Raw genomic sequence first — 13426 nt, forward strand, 5'->3', positions numbered from 1 at the left:
TACACTCCAGTTTGTCAACATCCTTCTTCAATTGGGGTGCCCAGAACTGAACCCAGGACTCCCAGTGAGGCTGAACCAGAGCAGAGTAAAGCGGTACCATCAGCTCCCGTGATCTGGACACGATACTCCATTTGATACAGCCCAAAATCCCATTTGCCTTTTTAGCCACTGAGTTAAATAAATTGGGTTAAATAAATAAATATTTTAATTACCTGCCCTTCCTATTTATCTCATGGTGGGTGAAAACATGGTTAAAACAATCAGTTAAAACATAATCATCCTTTAATCTACCCCCAATTAGTTAAACAGACAGGGAAATTCAAGTTTTAGGAGTAGATCTACCCTCAGTTTCCAGTAGTGAGGGCAGCATTTTATGAACTTAGGCAGATAGTGGGTGGGCAGGAAGGGATGTGCCAGGGTTGGTCTCTTGCAGCCCTTCCTGGCATACCCAGGGGACTGCGGATCGCCACTGTGGGATGGGAGGTGAATTTTCCCCAGGCCAGGCTGGATCCTGGAGGGATCTCTTGGGCATGGAATTGGGGTCACTGTGGATGGGCAGGTAGTTGTCAGTTCCTGCATTGTGCAGGGGGTAGATTAGATGCGTTGGAGTTCCCTTCCAACTCTAGGATTCCATGATTCTATGACACCCCGATGGTCTCTCCAGGCCCCGCCCACAGGCCTGGTGGAAGAGCTCTGTCTTGCATGCCTTGGGAAGGAGTTAAGGGCCTGATCTCCTTAGGCAGTGGATTCCACCAGACTTGGTCCAAGGCCAAGAAGGTCCCTGGTCTTGGTCGAGGCCAATTTCACCTCCTTTGGGCCAGGGATTCTGAACAAATGTTGGTCTGATGAGCTTAAGTCTCTTGGGGGGGGGGGGCGGAATGCAGTCCTGGAGATATCTGTTCACAGTATGAAGAGGAAGAAGAAGAAAAACAAGAAGAGTTGGTTCTGATATGCCACTTTCCTCTACTCAAAGCGGCTTACATTCGCCTTCCCTTTCCTCTCCCCACAACAGACACCCTGTGGGGTGGGTGAGGCTGAGAGAGCCCTGAGATTACAGAAGGAGAAGAAGAGTTGGTTCTTATATGCCGCTTTTCCCTACCCGAAGGAGTCTCAAAGCGGCTTACATTCGCCTTCCCTTTCCTCTCCCCACAACAGACACCCTGTGAGTTGGGTGAGGCTGAGAGAGCCCTGAGATTACTGAAGAAGAAGAAGAGTTGGTTCTGATATGCCGCTTTTCTCTACCCGAAGGAGTCTCAAAGCGGCTTACATTCGCCTTCCCTTTCCTCTCCCCACAACAGACACCCTGTGAGGGAGGTGAGGCTGAGAGAGCCCTGAGATTACTGAAGAAGAAGAAGAGTTGGTTCTTAGATGCCTCTTTTCTCTACCCGAAGGAGTCTCAAAGCGGCTTACATTCGCCTTCCCTTTCCTCTCCCCACAACAGACACCCTGTGAGGGAGGGGAGGCTGAGAGAGCCCTGAGATTACTGAAGAAGAAGAAGAAGAGTTGGTTCTTAGATGCCTCTTTTCTCTACCCGAAGGAGTCTCAAAGCGGCTTCCCTTCGCCTTCCCTTTCCTCTCCCCACAACAGACACCCTGTGAAGGAGATGAGGCTGAGAGAGCCCTGAGATTACTGAAGAAGAAGAAGAAGAGTTGGGTCTTATATGCCGCTTTCCCCTACCCGAAGGAGGCTCAAAGCGGCTTACAGTCGCCTTCCCTTTCCTCTCCCCACAACAGACACCCTGTGAAGGAGATGAGGCTGAGAGAGCCCTGAGATTACTGAAGAAGAAGAAGAGTTGGTTCTTATATGCTGCTTTTCTCTACCCGAAGGAGTCTCAAAGCGGCTTACATTCGCCTTCCCTTTCCTCTCCCCACAACAGACACCCTGTGAGGGAGGTGAGGCTGAGAGAGCCCTGAGATTATTGAAGAAGAAGAAGAGTTGGTTCTTATATGCCGCTTTTCTCTACCAGAAGGAGTCTCAAAGCGGCTTACAGTCGCCTTCCCTTTCCTCTCCCCACAACAGACACCCTGTGAGGTGGGTGAGGCTGAGGGAGTCCTGATATTCCTGCTCGGTCAGACCAGCTTTATTAGTGCTGTGGGGAGCCCAAGGTCACCCAGCTGGCTGCATGTGGGGGAGTGCAGAATCAGATTCACAACCAGTTTGCCAGCGCTGCTGATTTTGTTTAGAAATTAAACAAACACCCCCACCCCCTCCAGGCAGGGTACTTAGACAATGCAGGTCCTCAGGTGCGCTCGGCCATGGCGTAGTGGCGGCGGGACCCAGCCCAGCACCCTTCAGAGCTCGGCCATCCTTGCGGCAGAGCCCTTTGGCCACGGCTGGCATAGCTGTGGCAACGGCCCGGGAAGAGCTGCCCGAGCAGGCGGCAGCAGAGCCGGCCAGGAAGCCCCGCCCTGGAGCCCAGAGGGCCTCCTGAGCCCGGGGTCTTGCACGGGGGACTCCTGAGCATGGGCTGCCTACTGGGCTGCCCTGCTGAAAAAATAGTTTTAAAAATTAAAAATTAATTTTTAAAAAATTAAAAAATATTATTATTTAAATTGGAGAACGCTGTGGGACAAATAGGAAACATGTTGGGACGTGGGAAATATGCCCCAAATGTGAGACTGTCCCGCCAAAGGCGGAACGTCTGGCCACCTAACCCTATTGGGGACCCCAAAGGCCATGAGTCAGTTCTACCATAAGGACTGGATGGAAGCCAGCGACATGATTTGTCCAGCTCCACGGTCCTTGACATTTTGTCCCCCCAGCAGCCCTGCATGTGACCACTCCTAACATAAGGATGGCAGGCCCTGCTGGAGTTCTCGGTCTGTTAATGACCATCTTGTTTACATATTTGAGAGCCAGTTTGGTGTAGTGGTTAGGAGTGCGGACTTCTAATCTGGCATGCCAGGTTCGATTCTGCCCTCCCACACATGCAACCATCTGGGTGACCTTGGGCTCGCCACGGCACTGATAAAACTGTTCTGACCAGGCAGTGATATCAGGGCTCTCTCAGCCTCACCCACCTCACAGGGTGTCTGTTGTGGGGAGAGGAAGGGAAGGCGACTGTAAGCCACTTTGAGCCTCCTTCGGGTAGAGGAAAGCGGCGTATAAGAACCAACTCTTCTCCTTCTTCTTCTTCTTCTATTTCTATTATGTAAGTGCCATCTGATTTCTGGCAACCACGTAAGGTTTTCAAGGCAAAGGATTACATCGAGTGGTTGGCCCTTGCCTTCCTCTGCAGAGTCTTTCTTGGTGGTCTCCCATCCAAGTCCTGACCCTCCTTAACTTCCAAGAGCTGACAAGATGCGGCTATACTATGATGCCTTTCCTCTCCACATTTTCTATTACTCTGATTAATGGACACAGCAGACTAACATGGCTGCCCAACTTGATTTATTTACCATTATTATTTTTCCTGCAGCCCTGTGAAATATACTATATACTAAATATACTATATAGATTCAGCCAAACATCCATTGTATACTGAACCCTAAAGATGTCGCCTGATGTGATCTCAAGTATAATGGTGAGCAGCTGAGAAGTCCAGAGATATTCTCTGGGCTCAGAACCAAGTAATCTGGAAACATGACCCAGGATTCCAGTTCTTAAAGACTTGTGTAAGTGTATTTATTTAGAACGGGCAGAAGCACATACACCTGCACTGGGACCTTCCTGGGTTCTGGCCCTCCTCTTACCATTCTCTGGTCAATATTGAAAAATCTTCCTGAAAAATCCTATGCTGATATTCAGACCTGGGATTTTTTTTGGAAATACTGACAATTAGGGTCCAATAGACCTGAACAACAACAACAACAATTTGGGTCCGGGTAATTATCAACCCGTCAGCTTGACATCTGTAGCTGGCAAAATTTTGTAACAAATAATCAAACATTCGGTCCTTGAGCAGCTGGAACTGAGAGCTGTGATTTCTAAGACTCAGCATGGATTTCGCAAGAACAAGTCATGTCAGACCAACCTTATCTCTTTTTTCAAGAAAGTGACTACCTTGCTGGATCAGGGGAATGCCGTGGACATAGTTTATCTGGATTTCACTAAAGCTTTTGATAAGGTTCCACATTATATTCTTGTTTACAAGTTGGTAAAATGTGGTATGGATCCTAATTCTGTCAGGTGGATCAATAACTGTCAAGTCTTTATTATTACGGTACTAGACCAGTAGTCAAATTACAAGATACATAAAAACATCTGGCATTAACAAAATAAAAGAATCACTGATAACTAAAATATTATAAAAAATAAAAACATTCCAGCTATAAGAATCATTCTGGTTTTAAAACTCACAAGCATTATCTCAAGCCACTGAAACTATCTCTACCTAAGTTGCTCCGAATCCACCCAGGTCTTCCTTGTTTTGATAGCTCTCCAAGCAAATCTGGCCACAACAGAAGTTATTTTGAGCCAGTTTGGTGTAGTGGTTAGGAGTGTGGACTTCTAATCTGGCATGCCAGGTTCGATTCTGCGCTCCCCCACATGCAACCAGCTGGGTGACCTTGGGCTGGACACAGCACTAATAAAACTGTTCTGACCGGGCAGTGATATCAGGGCTCTCTCAGCCTCACCCACCCCACAGGGTGTCTGTTGTGGGGAAAGGAATGGGAAGGCAACTGTAAGCCGCTTTGAGCCTCCTTCGGGTAGGGAAAAGCGGCATATAAGAACCAACTCTTCTTCTTATTTCTGTACTTTTGTCTGACAACATGTCTGTGATTGCCTCTGAGTTGGGCTTATTCTGTAGGGAAGGTATAAGTTCTCCCCTGAATTGATCGTATAGCCTACACTGGAGTAATACATGTTCAGATGTCTCAATGCTCCCATCCTGGCTGATGCATAAACGATCACAGATGGGTATTTTTTTTGAATAAGCCTTCCCTAAAAGCGGATGGGAGCATGTTATATCGTAAGAGAGTAAATGATCTCCTATGTTCTGGGAAAACAGGATTAGATAAATAAGGTAATGGCCTCAAATTATTAAGTGGAGGCATTGGAAAAAGTGGATTTTTCACTTGATTGAAATCCTGTTGGCGATGGATATCTAGGATTCTTTGTTTTATCGTTTCCTTTGCTCGGTTGAAACCCATAGACAGTATTGACCATATGAGCAAAGTTTTTCCTCAAGAGTGGATATCCACGGCACAACCAATGATTCAGACATCATTAGGTAAAGCAAACCCTTTGTGGAGAAAAGCAATTTTAACCAGTACATGGACGTACATATCCATATTCTGGTCTGGATTGAAGCGTTGGGAATGCTGGTTGGTACATGGAGCAGGGATCTTAAACATTTAGCCTGGGTCTTTTCTAGGCTGGAAATATTGGCATTTATACACAATGGGGCCCCATACATCATCTGTGCTAGAGGCTTTGCCTTGAACAGCTTAATAGCTGCGGGAACATTACGCCCACCTTCGTGCCAGAAGAATTTCTGAATGGCACCTGAGCTTCTCTGGCCATTTGAGGAAATATATGATATATGGGAGTTTCTACGGCCTTTTGATTGGAATAGCACTCCCAGATATTTGTAAAATCTGACCTGTTCTATGGGTGATGAATTGAGACGCCATGTATATGTTTTAGGCTTGTTACCAAAAACCATAATCTTTGTTTTTGAATGATTGACCTCTAGCTGGTTCAATCGGCAGTAGGTACCCAGTACAACCAAGGCCCTTCTCATTCCATTTGGCGTTCTTGATAACAGGACAGCGTCATTTGCATACAGCAGTAGTGAGATATGTTTGTTAGCTAATCTGGGGGGATGTAATTTACTATTCCGAAAATGTTCAACCATATATCATTTATAAAGATGTTAAACAGTAGGGGTGATAAAACACAACCCTGCTTAACCCAGCTGAATTTACATACTGGATGGGGGACAGAAGGAGTGTAATAGATTATATCATGGTATCAAAAATTTTTGTCCAGTGCATAAGATCATTCAAGGTAGCGTCCTTTTATGATAGCGATCATTTGCCTTTGATAATGGTATTTAATCCCCCCATAGCCAACCTGCGGTTAAACGGAAGAACTAGTGGACCCACAGATTCTGAAATCAAGATATGCCCAGTTAGATGGAATGCCAACATAGAACCATCGCAATTTGTTCGACTCTCATGCTTTTAGAGATATGTCACAGATATTCTTAAGCTGTGAACAGATAGATACTGGCATAATGGTCTTTGAACAACTGGTAGGAGAAGTACAGATGGCCCTAAAAAGTCTGAATATGAACCAGAAGCAGTTGGCAAGTAATCTGTCTAAACCTTGGTACGACAGAGAATGTAGGAAATGTAAGAGTTCCCTAAGAGCTAAACATAGAGAGTATAGACATAACCCTACACAAAACCTATGGGAAGAACTAAAGGAAAAGAAATCTTATTACAAAGCACTAATTAAATGCAAAAAGTTAGGATACATACAAAACATGGGAGCTGCTAAGGCAAGCAATTAAACAAAATAACACATCGCAATTCTGGAGACTAGTTTCTGGTTGTACAAGTCAATCCTATCCAAGTTCAACCGTACTACCAGAGATTTGGGAAAATCACCATCAAGAACTTTATGCGGCTCTGGACATCTCTGAAACATGCCAAGTAAACTCAGGAGGTCTGGATAATCTTCCCCTATGGCCTACTGTTCAACTTTCGGAGATCAAAATTTGATAGGTACACTGCGGCCGGGTAAGGCAGGTGGATTTGACTTAGTCCCCCCGGGCCTAATTAAAAGAAATGCAGAATGGCACCGGTATTGGCCAATTTATTCATGATAATTGATAAGACAGGGAAAATTCCAAAGGGTTGGGAGGTGGCAATCATTGTACCCATACATAAAAAAGGGAATCTGAATGACCCAGCCAATTATAGACCGATAAGTCTACTAAGCATAATAAGTAAACTCTACGCAAAACATCTTCTGTGGAAACTTCAGGATTGGCTGGACCAGAATAATTTTCTGGCAGACGAACAAGGAGGATTTAGAGAAGGTTGTTCAACACAAGATCACTGTACAATACTTGATCATCTCGTAGTTTAATACTCTTCCAGCTCTATGACAACCCTGTATGCAGCTTTTGTTGATTTGAAATCGGCTTTTGATTCTGTGTCAAGGGAATTACTATGGGATCAATAACTGGTTGACAAATCGTACCCAGGGGGTACTTGTTAACGGTTCAGCCTCTTCTTGGAAAAGAGTGACAAGTGGAATACCCCAAGGAACTGTCCTGGGGCCTGTGTTGTTCAGCATATTTATAAATGATTTGGATGAGGCATTAGAGGGGATACATTAAATTTGCAGATGATACTAAACTGGGAGGGGTAGCAAACACAACTGAAGACAGCAACAGGATACAGGATGACCTTGATAGGCTCGAGAAGTGGGCTAAACTGAATAAAATGAAGTTCAATCGGGACAAATGTAAAGTTCTGCATTTACATAGGAAAAAACAAATACACTAACATAAGATGGGGGAAATATATAAGGTTGGGGGGGCTTGGTCTGTTTAGCCTGGAGAGGAGACGACTGAGAGGGGATCTGATAACCATCTTCAAGTATTTAAAAGGGTGCCGTATGGAGGATGGAGCAGAATTGTTCTCTCTTGCCCCAGAGGGACAGACCAGAACGAATGGGATGAAATTCAAAAGAGATTCCATCTAAACATCCGGAAGAAGTTCCTGACAGTCAGAGTGGTTTCTCAGTGGAACAGGCTTCCTCAGGTGGTGGTGGGTTCTCCAACTTTGGAAATTTTTAAACATAGGCTAGATGGCCATCTGACGGAGAGGCTGATTCTGTGAAGGCAAAGGGGTGGCAGGTCAGAGTAGACAAGCGATTGGGATGTGAGTGTCTTGCATAGTGCAGGGGGTTGGACTAGATGACCCATGAGGTCCCTTCGAACTCTATTATTCTATGAGTCTATGATTCTAACAACAACAAACCCTATGATTGTTTTTCTACATTCCTAATACTGACTGTGGTGGCCACGGTCTCATTCAGTATAAGGCAGGTTCATGTGTAACCCTCCCTCTGCACATACTGAGATGCCAGTTTGGTATAGTGGTTAGGATTGCGGACTTCTAATCTGGCCAGCTGGGTTTGATTCCGCGCTCCCCCACATGCAGTCAGCTGGGTGACCTTGGGCTCGCCATGGCACTGAGAAAACTGTTCTGACCGAGCAGTGATGTCAGGGCTCTCTCAGTCTCACCCACAGCACAGGGTGTCTGTTGTGAGGAGAGGAAAGGGAAGACGACTGTAAGCCACTTTGAGACACCTTTGGGTAGAGAAAAGTGGCATCTAAGAACCAACTCTTCTTCTTCTTCTTCAATAATCTCAGGGCTCTCTCAGCCGCACCCACCTCACAGGGTGTCTGTTGTGGGGAGAGAAACGGGAAGGCGACTATAAGCCGCTTTGAGCCTCCTTCGGGTAGAGAAAAGTGGCATCCAAGAACCAACTCTTCTTCTTCCTCTTCTACTAAAAATAGTAGAAGGCAGGAGGGCATGCCCACCCTGGACCCTGACCACCAGGAGGTAGAGTCTGGCAAATGGGAAAGGCATGTGACGCTGTTAAGACATATTTGTCCAACTTGAAATCAATTGCTCACTTGTCAGGGAATACTCCAGAAAAGCCCTATCATGTCCCACCCCATCTGAAATGGCTTCCAATGGAAGGGTTAAATTAAGTGTACTCAAGGGCCTCTGAGTGCCTGCAGGCCCATGGCTGACCCAGCACTGAAATCATGAAAGGTGATGTAACATTTGTGCTTTAAAACTCCACAATGGATGATGGAATGGAAGGTCTACATTTGAGTTGCTCCTCATCAGATATTAGAGCTGGCTTCCATTCACAACCCATTAACATCAGAATGCTGCAGAACAAAACAGGCTATGGATTGTAGTCATCATGTTTTAATTTGCTAGAAAAAAAACAGCAGGTCTCTGAGCAATCTAATCATTTCCAAATGGAAATTACTCACCATCTGAAGAAATTCACCTCAAAAAACTATAGACAGCTCAAGGTTTGCATTGATGTGCAATGAGCAGACAGGTTATAATAAGTGGTCACTACACAAAAAGGAGGAGCAATAAGGTTGTGTCCTGCCTAGTGCAGGGGGTTGGACTAGAGGACCCATGAGGTCCCTTCCAACTCTATCATTATATGAGTCTATGATTCCATTTTAGCCCTCTGAGGTAGGCATGTCAGGGAGAGAATGAGGGACTTCTTTATTTATTCCTAGGATTCCTAGGCCGCCCATCTCCAAAAGGGTCTCTGGGAGACAAGAAGAGGAATCATCCTGATGGCCTGGTGGTAAAGAAAGTGATTGCAACCCTCTGACTGATCATACAGTTATTAGAAATTGACCATAATTCTGCATATTGGTTTGACTGCTTTTGACCCTTGGTTCTTATCAAGAGGGCAGTATGTTCCTCTCCAGAATGTAGCTTTCCATGAGTTGGGAGAGGGAATGTTTTGAGGAGGGTCAAACCAGTCTTCTCTTCTGCGCCAAGGCCAGAAGGCATGAGAAAGCCATTATAATATGTACACCTTGGGGGATTGGATTGATGCCAGACAAAGATCCGGATCCCTGTCGAGAACTGGTCTAAACTGAATAAAATGAAATTCAATGGGGACAAATGTAAAGTATTGCATTTAGGTAGCAAAACCCGTCTACATAGGATGGGGGAAGACTTGTCTTGGCAGGAGCATGTGCAAAAAGGATCTAGGAGTCTTAGTAGACCATACATTGAACATGAGTCAGCAGTGGGACTCAGTGGCTAAGAAGGCAAATGGGAATTTGGGCTGTATCAGACAGAATCTCGTGTCCAGATCACGCTTTACTCTGCTCTGGTTTGACCTCACTTGGAGTCCTGTGTTCAGTTTTGGGCACCCCAGTTGAAGAGGGATGTTGACAAACTGAAGCGTGTCCAGAGGAGGGCAACATAGAGGGTGAGCGGTTTGGAGACCAAGACATGTGAGGAAAGGTTGGGGAGCTTGGTCTGTTTAGCCTGGAGGGGAGGAGGCCACCTTCACGGCCCTCTCATATGCTCTCATAAGCATCCTGTGAGACGTTCTCATTACCTTGTAGTGAGTCTTCCTCTAAACTTGCTCAAGTTGTCTAAGCTCCCACTTTTTCTCACGCAGCTCCCCAGTGTCCTAGAGGGCTGGCTTCAGGTAGGGGGGAAGAGGGCATCGGGGAGTGATTTCATCAAAGGCTGGCTATTCCAGTCATCGACCAAATCATCCAATGAGTCATCAGGATGCTTTGGCTCCTGCAGAGCACAAGTCTCGGCCAGTGGCCTTGGATGTGCCCCTTGCGTGTGCGTGTGCGTGTGCGTGTGTGATGGCCTTCAAGGCAAGGGTTCCGGCCAGAAGCCAGAGCAGAATAAACAAGAAGTGACCTCACAAACCAGTTGTAAGAGTTGCAGTAAGTGACCACCCAGAGATTAGTTGAATGAAGGGAAACGTATGTTAGTTTTATTCGCATTTTCCACAGGGTACCCGTTTCTTAACGGAAAAGCACTAGGAGTATTAGAGCACATTTACTAAGACAAACAAATGAAGGATTTGGGTAAGGTAAAGCAGGCAGTGAATGAAAATAAAGGAAAACATGGAACATTTTTGCCTGGGTTGTTCCTTGCATGTAAATTGGCAGTCCTTTACAGCAAACTTGGATGCCTTAGGATGCTTTGGGCTGATCCTGCGTTGAGCAGGGGGTTGGACTAGATGGCCTGTGTGGCCCCTTCCCACTCTAGGATTCTAGGATTCTATGATTCTAAGCTATGCCTTTGGTGCTCCTCAGTAAACAGTGGAATAAAGAGAGCGGTTCCATTCATACTGTTCTTCTCATTAAAGAGAGATTAAATTGACTGAGGAGAGGGAAGGTGGCCTGGTGCAGCCCCGTCTCCACATCTTGGAAGCTTATAAAGATTGGCACATGGATGGAACACCACCAAGGAAGACTCTGCAGAGGAAGCCCCTTGCTTCTCACTGGCCTTGGAAGCCCTTGGCTGGGGTCGCCACACATTAGCTGCGACTTAACAGCACTTGACCCACATGGAGATTGACAGACTCCTGGCTGGTTTAGAAACTGAGTTCAACATGAAACAGTTGAAGGGTCCTTATTAATTCTATGACTCTGAAGCTGTAACATACCAAGTCACCAAAATCTCAGTTTACATTAAACCTAATAATTACAGCATCTCTCATGGGGATGCAGAATGCCACGGGATTAAGCGATTAAAGGAGCTTAGCAGATATATGTACCATATTAGCAAGGAATTATGTTTCCAAGGAGGACCTACCAATATTCTTTAGCACAGCAGTGTATTAGTACCACCAACCACCACTGTTTCTCCCCAGGGCACCAGTTCTTGAGCTAGACTGCCTGGAATTCCCCTGCTCGGGATGGGTTTTCTCTCTTCAAGGCCAGCCTACACAGGTCATGTGGAAGACTTTCACGCTGGCTTGGTTGTAAGGTAAAATGCTTCATTTGTCCATTGCTGCTACAATCCAACAAATCCACTCCAAATCTCAAGAGATAAAAGATGGAGCTGTAGAGAAGTATGACTAGGAAGCTACTTATCAGCTTACATTCAACCACAGCCTTTTTGTACGAATACTGTTAGTGAGTCTGAAACCCCAAGAGAGGCAGGTGGAAAGAAGGACGTAGATAAAATTGAAAGGGTACAGAGGAGAGCGACGAGGATGATCTGGGGCCAAGGGACCAAGCCCTATGAAGATAGGTTGAGGGACTTGGGAATGTTCAGCCTGGAGAAAAGGACCTTGAGAGGGGACATGATAGCCCTCTTTAAGTATTTGAAAGGTGGTCACTTGGAGGAGGGCAGGATGCTGTTTCTGTTGGCTGCAGAGGAGAGGACACACAGTAATGGGTTTAAACTTCAAGTACAACGATATAGGCTAGATATCAGGAAAAAGTTTTTCACAATCAGAGTAGTTCAGCAGTGGAATAGGCTGCCTAAGGAGGTGGTGAGCTCCCCCTCACTGGCAGTCTTCAAGCAAAGGTTGGATACACACTTTTCTTGGATGCTTTAGGATGCTTAGGGCTGATCCTGCGCTGAGCAGGGGGTTGGACTAGATGGCCCCTTCCAACCCTATGATTCTATGATTCTATGAAATGCTAATTAAAGTTCTCCCTGTGTCTACTATGAGCAGCTTGGCGGTCTCTGGCAACTGAGCTGTAGGTTGCGATTTTTTTCATTTTTAGTCGGGGATGTGTCATATCTCAACGTGCTTACTCGTGTTTGGCACGGATAGGGATGTCTGCTGCCAACCCCTTTGTAGCGAGACAAAGGCTCAGAAGGAATGGAAAGAGAACTGGCTCTCTGCCTTTGGGGCTGTTTTGTCTGGCCGAATAGCAGAGCCATAAAACTAGCTCCACCTGAATCAACGCCTATTGCCCTGACCCATCTGGATCCCCACTGTGGGTGCCCAAGAATAGCCTGTTCTGTGGCGGCCCAGGCCAGGGAGGCAGGAAGGCCTTTGGCTCTGTCCTCTCCCAAAGGGAACAAAACAGGCCTTGCAGGAGCCGAGGCAGCTTCTGAGCGGATTGTCAGAGGGAGGGGGATTCCTTAAAACTTTGCCACTGGAAACAATGGCATGCTAAAGGCCAGTATTCTGCTTATTCTTTGCAGATTTTGCACACTTTATCTCACTAGGCATCCCATCAGATATGGGGGTTCCCAAAATTTTTGAGTCTGTCGTAAGAGGCAAAGCCAATGACAAAATATAAGGGAGTGAATTCATGCCTCAATTTCGGTTTAGCATGATGCCTTTTTAAATACACATATTGTTTTTAAAATACTTCCTTGGATACCCACAGCTGACCTTTAGTCATGCTGTAAAGATCCTTGTGCTGGAGAGGAATGAACTTCAAGACACACCCACAGCACAGCCAATCAGATCTCCAATGGCCAATCAGAAACCCTTCTAGGCAGAAGTCCCACCTGGCCCTGAGCACTGGCCTCCTGTGCCAGCAGATTTTCATGTTCACATGTACACGGGACAGCAGCTGGGGCTTGCCTCTTGAGTTGGGGCTCTTAAAATAATTCTCATTCTGGTTTCAGCGAACAAAAAGGATGCCAGGCAGCTATGGCCTTCTGCAGCTTAATACTTTTCCAAGAAAAATAGGACCAAAAATCAGTGTATGACCCAGACTTCATTTCACAGCTTTAAAAATATGAAGGGCCATCCCACTTTAATGTTCAGAATGACAGTAGGGAAGTACTGGTAGAACAAAATCCCCTGAATGAACACTTCCCTGAATGAAGAATGTCAGCTGTTTTCCCTTTTGGATCCTCCACATATTTCCGGTCTGGTGTCCCCGGCTGTCTTGGAGAGGGGCAACCTCTTGTGCTGGAGATTTGGGGAGATGAGATGGACTAGTAGAGGGCCAAGGGAAAGACATTTC

The 13426-nt window shown here is 46.0% G+C and overlaps 1 protein-coding gene across 9 annotated transcripts in view; it reads right to left on the reverse strand.

Annotated features, from left to right (window-relative positions):
• FBXL7 (F-box and leucine rich repeat protein 7) overlaps positions 1-13426 on the reverse strand; it is a 195659-nt gene that overhangs the window by 39449 nt on the left and 142784 nt on the right. Inside the window, exon 1 of one of the 9 annotated variants that reach the window (XM_077353330.1) lies at positions 10078-10324. The exons of the other annotated variants lie outside the window; for them this stretch is intronic. The gene's annotated coding sequence lies outside the window, so the exon portion shown is untranslated. Of the gene's footprint in view, positions 1-10077; positions 10325-13426 lie in introns of those variants that run through there. 9 annotated transcript variants of the gene reach the window in all.

The sequence above is a fragment of the Paroedura picta genome, chromosome 9 (genome assembly GCF_049243985.1).
Source record: "Paroedura picta isolate Pp20150507F chromosome 9, Ppicta_v3.0, whole genome shotgun sequence".
Taxonomy (NCBI): Eukaryota; Metazoa; Chordata; class Lepidosauria; order Squamata; family Gekkonidae; genus Paroedura; species Paroedura picta.